We start from the raw sequence: 12,858 nt of genomic DNA, 5'->3' as shown, positions 1-12,858 counted from the left end.
TGTCACTATTTTATTTGGAACAAGTAGCCCATAAATCCTTTTATGTGATTTGCTAAAAAAAAAAAAAAGCTTTCAGTTAGCTTAGGTTTAGCAATGGTAGTACCAATGCTATTCTGTGTAAATAACATGAGGATAGCCTTTATTTTCCACTCAAGTGATGACATAATTGTGTGGAAACTAAAGCCAAATAGCCGTTCTAAACCAACTGTTATAGCAACCAAAGGCTTGAAAGCATAGATTGATTAAATCATAGCTGAAACATCATAGCTGCCAAGAACCAACTTTATTCCAATTTTAAAAGTTAGTTTTATTTCAACCATCTTTTCTCTAGCACCTGTAATGCCTCATAATGCTTAGCCCCTTTTTACTATGGAGCACCTGGTTAAAAAGATGTGCCAAGGAATAAAAATGGGAGCACACAGAAATGCCTTCCATAACCAAAAACTAAGCTTGTAATGCAACAGCTGGCAGTAGAATCAGTGATCTGAAAGTCATTTGGAGTCTTAAAATCTGCTTTTGTGGGGGAAATGAACAGTCAGAACATTGATCTGACTAAATGCTCCATCATAAAGCCAGATTTTATGCGGGAATGAATGGGATGGATTTATTGTTGACTAATCAGATGAGATTTGAGGGAAAATATTTTATTCCATATTTATACCTGGATGGATTTTATCCCATCCTTTTACCTAATTTGATTCCTGTGGGAATAAACATATTTTCAATATTTGCTATTTCCTATTTATTCTTAAGTGAAAGAAAAAAAAAAGTGCATTTGGGGAAATGTTTTTCTAATAATTATAGATGTCTCAAAGTGTATAAATACTTAACGACTGATAGCTCAATTAAGTTTCTTTCTTTTCAGATTTAACCTCTCGGGAATAATAACTATTCAAAAGTGTGTGTACATTTTTTTTGAAACACCTTGCATATTTGCAGATTATAGTTTTGTCTTCATCAGTTACTTCTGAAAAATTATTAGGTTACCTATCTGTGGAAAGCCATCCATTCCCGATGCTATCATGAGAGTGTGCCAAGGAACTTGGAAGGCTGATGGACCTTGGGTGTTGGCAGGGCTAATACCATGCACCATTGTTCTCTTGACATAGTGGTGGCTCCAAGAGATTTCCTGACCTAACAGCCTCAAAGTAAATATTTACTGAGCCTTACTGATCTTTACTGATCTTTATTGACCTTAGAGATAGTCTGTCTAGAACCTATTTGCTGTGCTTTACTAAGGGCAAGATGCATATCTAAAATTAATAAAAAACGGACAAGGCCAGCTTTCAGAGTGCCTCTCCAAGAGAGAGGTCTCCACCTGGCCCCCCATGCCTTCTAAATTCATATTTAATTTGTATATCGGCCCCTCCTTCAGATCCTGAACCCCTGCTGCAAACACAAAAGATTGTGGCACCTACCATTACCAGTACATATAATGACATGCAGATTTTAAAGCTGGAGCAACTTTTAAACTTCATACCCAGTGGTGTTGAAGTTACTCCAGGATGGCATCTGTTATAGGAACGTATGGGTGAGTGAGAATGATCCGAAAAACAGTAATTTTGACTCTAGAACAACCACTGTCACACTGATAAGAATAACTACATATATCTTATTTGAAATGTTTTTACTTTAAAAAAGCTTTTTATTTCTAAGATTCCTTTCAAATCTTAGATTAAATTCCAAAAGAAAAAAAAATGATTGTTTTTCTATAAAGAAATTAAATATGTATCACAAAAGTACTCTTCATTTTTAATTACAGATGACATTTAATATTATTTATTTCATGTGTAAAGCATATAGATGGATATTTAAGTAGTTTATGAAATGTCCCCCCAATAAGTCCAGTACCTACCTGGCACCATACATAGTTAGTACAATATTATTGAATATATTATTTATGCCATATATTACATCCCCAAGACTATTTTGTAAATACCAATTGTATTTCTAATTCACTTTACCTTTCTCACCCAGCCTCCCAATCCCTTCCATCTAGCAACCATCAAGCTTCTTCTCTGTATCTTTAAGTCTATTTATGGCTTGCTTATTTGTTTGTTTATATTGTTCTTTAGATTCAAAGTATAAGTGAACTCATATGGTATTTATCTTTCACTATCTGACTTACTTCACTTAGCATAATATCCTCTGGGCTGATTCATGTTGTCACAAATGGCAAGATTTCATTCTTTCCAATGGTCAAGTAATATTTCACTGTATGTATGTACCATGCCTTTATACATTCTTCTGTCAATGAGCACTCAGATTATTTCCATATTTTAGTTATTGTACATAATGCTGCAATAAAGACAGAGATGCATCTAACTTTTTTGAATTAGTGTTTTGGATTTATTTTCATAAATACCCAGAAATGAAAATGCTGGGTCAGAAGGTAGTTCTAGTTTTAATTTTTTTGAGGAAAAAAATTAAATTTTTTCTTATTAAAATACTATTTTAATATTAACTGTACAAATTTGCAATACACCAATAAAAAACTACCAGGAAGAGAAATTAAAAAAAACAACAATCCCATTTACAATTGCATTAAAACACACACACACACACACACCTAGAAATATATTTAACCAAGAAGGTAAAAGATCTGTACTAGAAAATTACAAGACATTGGAAAAAGAAATTGAAGAGTCAAATAATTGGAAGCATATGCTATACTCATGGATAGGACGAATTAACATGCTTAACATGTTCATACTACCAAAAGCAAACTATAAATTCAATACAATTCCTATCAAAATGCCAATGGAATTTTGCTCCCAACTACAATAAGTAATCCTGAAATTTTGGGAACCTCAAAAAACCCAAAATTGCAAAGAACTATTGAGAGAGAATGAAGTTGAAGGTATCATGCTACCTGATATCAAGCTGATAACAGAGCTTGATAATCAACTTGAAATGTTTTCCCAGGGCCCTGTCTTGCAATACCAAAGAATGAGCTCCGTGGACCAGAAGACTTAAGCAAGAGTGTGAAAAATGCATTACAAGCAGAATCAGACTCCCTGGGGAGGAGACCCAATAGTGGGCTGCTTGTTAAAGCCTTGTAGTCCAGGGGTATATGTTTGCTACAAGCCTGTTTCTGTATCTATCCATGTTATTACCCAATTGATTCCCTCAATTGTTCTTGCCCAGCAAAGGGCCTGAACTTCCCTGTTTCTATGTGTTCTTTCTCTGTTCCTATGAGTTCATACACCTTGTGAATGCAGGCCCTCTTTGGTTTCCCATGTCTCCCGCTTTGATTCCAGAAACGTTTATTATTTCTGCTTGGTTGGATCCTGTGGTTAGGCTTTCTCAAACTACCATGTCTGCCCCTACATATGTTCTACTTGCCTTTGTTTCCCCCTGGACCCCTGCCCTATCTGCCTGCGTTTCAAGGTAACTTCTCTCAAACCTATAAGGGTATAGTAATAAAAATGGCATGGTACCAGCATAAAAAGCAAACACACAGATCAATGGAACAGAACAGAAAGCTTAGAAATAAATGGATGGTCAATTAATCTATGACAAAGGAGATAAGAATATACAATGTGGTAAAGAAAGTCTATTCAATAAATGGTATTGAGAAAATTGGACAAATTCACGCCAAAAAAAAATCTAGACTACCCTCTTAAACCATATATAAAAATAATTCAAAATAGATTAAAGACTCCCAAACCATAAACAAATTTCTAGAAGAAAACACAGGCAATAAACTCTCTCACATTATTCTTAATAATAATTTTATTGATATATCTCCTTGGGCAAGGCAAACAAACAAATTAAATAAACAAATGGGACTGCATCAAACTAAAATGTTTTTGCACAGCAGAAACACACACACACACACACACACACACACACACCCCACAAAAAAAATCAACAAAAGAACCTACTACTGGGAGAATATATTTACCAAAGATATAGTATATCCGATAAGTAGTTAACACCAAAACTTTATAAAGAACTCATACAATGTAACACCAAAAAAAAAAATAATAATCTAATTTAAAAATTGGTGGAGCATGGCCACAGACAACAGGATGGAGATTAACAGAGAAAAGGGGGTTTAGGCGCAGGCAGAAGAGGATAAAGGGGGGTGGGTGTAAGTGGTGAATTTGAAAAGTGTGAAAAGTGAGAATTAATTTCAGATCTTTGTACTTGACATATTTTTCTTACCACTTAAAATTTAATTGTATGTGTCAGCTTTACTGCACCACATGATACTCAAGTATTTTGTTAAACATTATTCTGAGTGTTTCTAGGTGAGATTAACATTTGAATCATTAGATAATATATAGCATATTACCTCCCTATTGTAGGTGGCCTTGAATAGAACAAAAAGGTTAAATAATGGGGAACTCTACTTGCCCAAATGCCTTGTGCTGAGATATTGGTATTTTCCTGACTTCAGACTCTAACTGAAACACCATCTTTCCTTGGATCTCAAGCCTGTCAATATTTAAACTAGAATTTACACTTTTGTTTCTCCTGGTTCTCAGGTCTTCAGACTCCAATTACAACTACATCATCAGCTCTCCAGGGTCTCCAATTTGCCAACTGCAGATCTTATACTTCTCAGCCTCCACAATTGTATGAGCCAATTATCATAAATTTATTCATATAAATCTATATGCACAGACACACGTACATACACACCTATTGATTCTGTTCCCATGGATGATCCTGATAAATACACAATTATTTAAGAAACCTATATTATATAACTTTCTCTTATAAACAGTGACATTCCTCATTTTAGTGTCCCCATTGTGGCTTCTGATTCATTTTTACTTTACCCAATCTCAAAAGGAGAAAGAGGTCCTCTCTAAACCACCTCTGATATTATCATGTAGGGATATCTGTGAAATGTGTATTTTTGTGCCAAATTGGGTCATGAACCCAATTCATAATTTCTCTTAGTAATCTTAAAATTTAATTTATGTGTCAGCTTTACTCTTTATATTGAGTCTAGAAATTAAAGATTTATTTAATGGAATTGGTAAGTTATATTAGGAATGAAAAATTCTTCCACTGAGGATGTAAATTTGAAGCAATTCCTGTAGATGCTGTGGGTAAAACAGTACCAACACAACCTCTAACATATTGTATTAAAACTTTATAAAGATATGTTTCTCTCTACCACCTGGACCATCCAAGAAAAAGAATTTGGGATGTACAGTTTGGTCTTCAATGGCTGAAGTTATAGTGTGAAAGGCTGCCAATTGTTCATCATTCAGAGAATTTATCAAAACTTTTGCCTGTTGTTGCTCATACGATGTATCACATGTGGTTGGTTGTATTTGTTAATAAAGGATAGTCCGGAAGTTTGCAATGTGAACATTTCATTCATTATTCTTGAATTTCGTTAAGGGCATGCATTTCACAGTTTACACAGGCACCTTCTCTTCGGTGTAATTTCCAACAAAAACCTTCAATAAAATGAGATTTATTATCATCCCATAATTTGTCTGCATCAGAAGGACATCCAAACACACATACATATGCAAAAAGTTGCTGTAGTTGTTTGGGCATATTAAAGATGATCTCATCATCAATTGTTTCTTTCCAGATAGTGTCTTCAATTAATAATCCTCAATGTTTAGCAGCTTCATGAAATGTATCATAAATTACACCTCCTACAGTTCGCAGATCTTCAAAACTTATTGTACCTTTTACATGCAGAAGCAAAAGTCTAAAGTAATATCATTCTGGTTCTCTAAAGCTGAAAGTGAACAGTCTTCCTAATGCTTTATTCCCATCCTTTTGGCATTTTCTCCACAAAGAATTATTAAACACATAATGTTGTGGAATCTCCCAATAATGATAATTACGCGCTTCGGGAATCTTCTCTATTCAACAAAAACGAAGCCATCAAAGTTGAATTATGCCTTTTACTCCTATTTATAACTTCAGCAAAATCACTAGTATGAAAATACAATTTCATTTGGCAAACAAATAGCTAATCTTGTGATTCATGAGATTGGTCATGTATTTGGATTGCAAAAAGTCTCCAAATAGCCTCAGGAGTGCTCACATACCTGGAGTCAATGAAGTCTTTTACTTCGTTATGATTGATAATATTTTTTTTTAGAAATTTGAATATTTGCACAATCGAGCCTTTTATAGATGTATTTAAATAAATATTTGACACCTTTAATTGAATCACAGACTTCAACATTTATATGACCATTATACTTAACGCACAAATACGGGTTATAAGGGACAATCCAAGTGTTATCAACAACCTTATTTCCAATAGACATGGTGCTTCCAGATCTTCGCTTGTATTTGGGATATCCTTCAATATTTCCAATGGTCACATTTTGAAATTCTTTCAGATATCCTCTTGAAAATTTTCCATTTTCCATACATGGACTATTTGGATTTTATATTCCACTTGGTCCATGAACCATATTTTATTTTACAATTTGAAAAAGTTGAGAACACTGGTCTTCATCTGGAATTTCTGCCTTAATGGTCAATGTCATCTTCTGTTTATAATTTGGATTCACTATCTATCAATAATATCAATAATATGTGAGTGTGAGGCAGTCCACATTTCTGAAATTCAATTATGTGAATTTTAACAATTACTTTGCCAAATAAATGGAATTTACATATATCATTTAAAAGAGCAGTCAGCTCAACATTGAAAACTCTGGCTACCAAATTACGTTTGTTTTCAACTTTTTGCCAGCGTTGTAAATTGTTTGTAATATCTCCCCATTTGGGGTTGCATCTCATGGTTATGAATAAATTGGACTTGCCATACTTCATTACAATTGCCATAGCATCCTGATATCGCTGCTGCATATTTCTGGGTCTATCTTATTTCATGCATGAGATTGTTGATGTGAGCAAAATCAATACTGCTCAAAGATAGAAATATTGACTCTATTATAATTTTAAAATTCTGGCATTGCTAATCTTTTACTTATCACTTCAGCCATATCTAAAATATAGAGTTGAGCAAACTTCTGAGAAACACCACCTGAAGGATGTAAAGTTCCAGCATGGTGATAAACTTGTCCATGTATTCTAAAACAGTATGGTCCATATCCTGATTGTGATGCAATATTTGTACCCATTGAAGCAAAAGCAAAAGAACTATTTATCGAACAAATACTTTCCATGTAATTTTTACTGTAACATTCTTCATTTATGATTACTTTTTAAAATATGCTGGGTATTCTGGAAAACATATAATTTGGACAAACTACCTTTTATACAACATCAAGTAAATTTTCCATCAGATGGTTTTTCATCAGAGAAATTTAGTGATAGGGAAAATTGACATGTAACAGTCATTCCACCACAACTATGTTCGATAATTGCATCCTCATTTACTTCATTTTTGCTGTGAAAGCAGTTCCTATCAGTATTGGTAGTACTTGTCAATGGCTGTTCTTCAGACATATTCTGTCAACGACACTGGCTTCTTTCAGCTTTGGAGGTACATTGTGCCAACAGTTGGTCTTCAGACATATTCTGTCATTGACACAGGCCGGGTGAGGGATGGGCAGAATTGGGCTCCCTCCTCCCTCCAGTCAGGGTCAGGAGTGGGGAGGGGCAATGAAGGAGGGGCTGGTAGGGAAAAGGGCCTATCAGGGCTTTCCTTTCCCTGGCTGCTGACAGCTGGCCCCAACCCCAAAGCTGCCACTGCTTGCCATCTGTGTGGTGCCACCCCCACTCCACCACCTGTCGCTTCCCTCTGTCGTTGAAAGGTATGGGTCACCATTGATTGGCTGACCTGTACCTCTCTCTGTGGAGAGATAGCTGGCCAGCCCCATCAACCCACCATAGTGTCACTGGCTGGTGGCCTGGGCCTTCTTCTGTGGGATGGTGGATCATGAGTCCCCAGGTCAATGCCCCACAGAGGGAGGCCCTGCCCATCCCATTGGGGTTCTGCAACTGATGGCAGCCAGTATAGAAAGAGGCCTTGCTCACCCATGTTTTTTATGTCATAGAAAGTGTGACATCTCTGATAATTCTAATTTCAGTTTTATAGATGTTGCACTTAGTGAGCTTACTCCTAGAATCTGACAATGTCTGATTATGTCTTAGTCTTCTATTTGTTATATTTTATTTTCATTTTTAAGTCTTCATTTACATTTTAATGGGAAATGAAAAGAAGCTGACATACTTTTAAATGGAAAGTTTTGTTATTTATCCTTATCTGACCAGAAGAAAGGTTGTTTGAACACATTTCCCTCTGTCCCTTGTTTCAAAACATTTGAACTTTGAGGAGTGAGGTATTCTGCTTAATTGAGTGCATTTTTTAAAAAGAACATCTTACAACTGGATTGTTACTGTATAATTCATACAGAGTACATTTAATATAAAACTATGTTTACAGTAAACATAAACACAACACTTGCTCACACCATCATATTCATCATTGTTATTTTACCAAGCCCTCTTAATGTAGTAATTTAAATATAGGAAACCAGAAAGTAATTTCTATAGTGAAGAGGCATGATCATATATGGCCATCAATATCTGTGAACTAATGCATCTTGACTATTTAATGTGTTTCTTCAAATGTGCTATGATTCCACTAACAACAATTATCTAAGATGATTAATCCTATCTCATAAAGAGTAATATGCAAATTGACCATACCTCTACCACACCCATAGGTCACGCCCACCAGCTAATCAAGAGTGAGTATGCAAATTAACCCAACCAAGATGGCTGCAGCCACAGAGAAAGCAGGAAGCTTGGGTTTCCCTGGCAATGGAGAAAGCCAAGCTTTTTGGCTGCCCTGGCCAGCCCAGGCCGCTGATCCAGGCTACAAAGTTTCAATTATAGAAGATAAATAAATCCCAGATACCAGGGCCTCCTCTTGGGTCACTGGGGGGTGTGGTCGGCCTGCAAAACCACCACATCCAGGCTGCCCCACACCCCAAGGGAACCCCCACCTTGATCTAGGACACCCTTCAGGGCAAACTAGCCGGCCCCCACCTGTGCACCAGGCCGCTATCCTACCTAATCCTATCTAATAAAAGAATAATATGCAAATTGACCTACACTCTAGCACAAAAGATGGCTATCCCCATGTGGTCAAAGATGACTGTTCCCATGTGGACACAAGATGGCCACCACAAGATGGCCAGCAGGGGAGGCCAGTTGGGAGGGACCAGACCTACGAGGGAGGGCAGTTGGGGGTGATCAAGCCTGCAGAGGAGGGCAGTTATGGGTGACTAAGCCAGCAGAGGAGGGAAGTTGAGGGTGACTAAGCCTGCAGGGAAGGGCAGTTAGAAGGGACCCAGGCCTGCACGGAATTTCATGCACCAGGCCTCTAGTTATTTTATATCGATTACTCATTCATTTCAGCCCTTTGTATTCAGCATGTCTCTATTGAAATAAACCTATGTTTCTATGAAAATTAAAGCTTTCATTTTTTTTTGCAGCCCATATAAACTTAAATCTTATTTATTTGGCCCATGTTAGCCTTTGAGTTTGACATGCTTGCACTATTTTGTGGCAGCCATAAGTGACCCACAGGGCAGTTTGAGCAGTATTGATTTGGCATAAGAGTTCTATTCACTCTTTATCCTTACATTTATAATAGAAATGAGCACTTTACAAAGGTAATAGTATAATTCATTAGGAAAGAGATGGGTTGCTTAATAAATTGTGCCAACATAACAAGCTATCTAAAAGAAGTAAAAGTGAACTCATTTGCTATACAAAATGATAAAATGTAGATGAACCAAGTAGTTAAATATCAAAAATAAAGTTATTATAATACTGAAGAAAATACAGGTAATAATATGCAACATATAAGAATAGTAAAAACCTTTCTAACAAAGACTGAAAATTCAGATTCCATTAAGAGGAAAGATAGAAATATTGACTCTATTATAATTTTAAAATTCGACATGTCAAAAAGCATGATCACAAAATCCATATGTAAATGAAACTATGTATAAATATTAGCAATATAGGTAGTAGTGAAAGAATTAATACATATATTATACAACAGGCTTTTAAAAATGACAAGAAATATATGATATGTAATGAAAGGACAATTATAAATAAGCTTTGGGAACAATTAAAAAAGCCAACAATTTTGTAAATAGCCACCTAACTTTAGCAATAGTTAAATAAGTGCAAATTAAAGTAACAGAAATATGACTTACTTTCAGATTGTTAAATTAGTAGTAAAAAAAACAAACATATTACTGCTGTGCTTTTATAGGATCATATCTTTATGGCTTTGGAAAATTGAAGTTTTCTTTAACATGGCATTAAAAATATAAATCATTGTGGTATGCTTTATTAATTTTACTTAATTTACAGTAAAACTGAGAACAAAGATTTTTTATTACCCTTTAGAAAATATACCATGTGCACAAAGATATATAATATATACAAGGATGCTCATAATAATATTCTTTATAATACAGAAAATTTAGATATGATCTCATTATCTATCTTCAGTAGAATGTACAAAATTAAATGTTTCATATGATAGAATATTATCTATTTGTGATATATACGAATCATGTATAAAAAAGGCTAAATATTATATTTTTAAAATTTAGCCTTTTTTATACATGATTCGTATATATCACAGATAGATAATATAAAGAGGTAATATGCAAATTGTCTGTGACGCCATAAGGTCATGACTACTCAGGAGGAGGCTGCGCACACAGGTGGGCAGGAGGGGACTGTGTGTGAGGTTAGGCAAGCCATCGATGCTGCAGCAGTTTGAGCAGGCCTGGAGCAGGGAGATTGTGGGGGTGGTGGGGAGGAGTCCTGCCAGCACCAGACATGGCAGCTTTGAGCAGGCCTGAAAAGCAGAGCTGGGAGCAGGGGGGGGGGGGGGGGGGGCGGGAAGGGGCCTGCTTGCTAACTGCTGTGTGTCGACAGTCCCACCTCTGTGCATGAGCTACAGAGGAAACACCTTTTTGGACTGCTCATTGGCTAAGCTCCCCATAGGCCACTCTCAGTGTTCTTGGTAACTTGGGAAACAAGAATCAAGGAAGATGATCTATGGTTTTTCCACCTCACTCCTAGAGGAAAAAATGGAGGCCCACTGCTGAAGGGGCTAAGAAATGTCATATCCTGCCCTAGCCGGTTTGGCTCAGAGGATAATGCCTCAGCCTGCCGAACACAGGGTCATGGTTCAATCCTGTACCTACGTTGCAGGCTCTTCCCTGGCTGGGGCTCATGCAGGAGACAACCAATCGAAGAGTCTCTCTCACATTGATGTTTCTCTGGTCTTTCCCTCTCCCATGCTTTCTAAAAATCAATGGAAAAATATCATCAGGTGAGGGTAAAGAAGAAAGAAAGAAATGTCATATCCTATAAGAGAGACATCTTGAAAGTGCCTAAAGAAAGCTGTCATTTTTTCATGGTGAAGGGACTAGCGTCTGTATTGATAAAAAGACCTTGATAGCTGTGGCTGCTGGCACGGGCAGCAGCAGTGGGGTGATGGGAGTGGTACCTTCCCCTGATCATCCCAGTCCCTCCTGGTGTGAGCGGGCCTAAACTGTCAGTAGGACATCAACCGAGGGCTCCCAGACTGTGAGAGGGGGCAGGCTGGGCTGAGGGACATCCCCCTTAGTCCATGAATTTTGTGCACTGGGCCTCTGGTATTGAATAAAATAAAAAGACAAGTAGCCAATTATTATATCACTAGAGGTCCAGTGCACGAAATTTGTGCACAGGGGTATGGGCTGGGGGGTGTCTCTCAGCTCAACTTGCACCCTCTCCAATCTTGGACCCCTCTGTGCCTGTGTATGCAAATTAACTGCCATCTTTATTGGGTTAATTTGCATACTCACTCTTGATTGGCTAGTAGACATAGTGAAGAGGTGATTAATTTGAATGTTTCTGTTTTATTAGTGTAGATATGCATTACTCATGAACACAGACATTAGGACAGTGAAGGCCTGGGGCAGGGCAGGAACATGGTGGAGGGGGCAATGGAGGGGAAAATATTCTCAACAATAAAGATGGTGGGGGGGAAAGGGTGTAGTTGTGTTCCAATAAAACTTTATTTACAAAGCAGGTGGAGCTGGATTTGGCCCGCAGGCTGCAGTTTGCTGACCCACTTTATTTTATTATTTTAAAGAATAGTTTATTGATTTTTAGAAAGAGAAAGAGAATGAGAGAGAGAAAAACAGAGAGAGAGAGAGAGAGAGGAGAGAGAGAGAGAGAGAGATAAATAGGCCCACACTGAGGCATGTGCCCACGGAGAATCTGGCAATCTCCTGGTGCAGGGTACATTGCCGAACCAACTGAGCCACACCAGTCAGGACTACTGACCCCTTTTAAGTAAGTTTGTATTTCTGCTAGGATATTACATAAGTCTAAGAATTGTTTTGTTTTGTTTTGTTCATTCTTAGAGTGTTTTCCCCCAAAAACAGCATGTGCCATATACACTAGGTGGCCAGATTATTATGATCTCTGAATGCATAATAATCTGGCCACTCAGTTTCTATATATATATATATATATATATATATATATATATATATAGCCGGTGCATGAATTTGTGCATCATGGGGTCCAGCCATCTTGGCTAAGGGGAGGGGACATAGGCAGTTGGCCAGCCTAACTGCTTGTTGAACTCCTGATTGAGCTGACAATTTGCATATTAGCCTTTTATTGTATAGGTTATACACTGAGTGGCCGGATTATTATGCATCTAGAGAGCATAATAATCCGGCCACTCAGTGTATTTTCCTGTCTGAATATAGTAATAGTAGTTTTGTTTTTAAGTTTTTACCCAGTGCATATTGTTTGCTCAAAATTCTGTTTGTTTTTGTTAAATTAGAGATTTTTCTCAAATATTGATGACCTCTGGTTATCTGCTCATATCTAAGAGATTGAACAGCATAGCAGTTG

Source organism: Pipistrellus kuhlii, unplaced genomic scaffold, assembly GCF_014108245.1.
Source record: "Pipistrellus kuhlii isolate mPipKuh1 unplaced genomic scaffold, mPipKuh1.p scaffold_m20_p_3, whole genome shotgun sequence".
Classification (NCBI taxonomy): Eukaryota; Metazoa; Chordata; class Mammalia; order Chiroptera; family Vespertilionidae; genus Pipistrellus; species Pipistrellus kuhlii.
Note: the sequence above shows the minus strand (reverse complement) of the source record.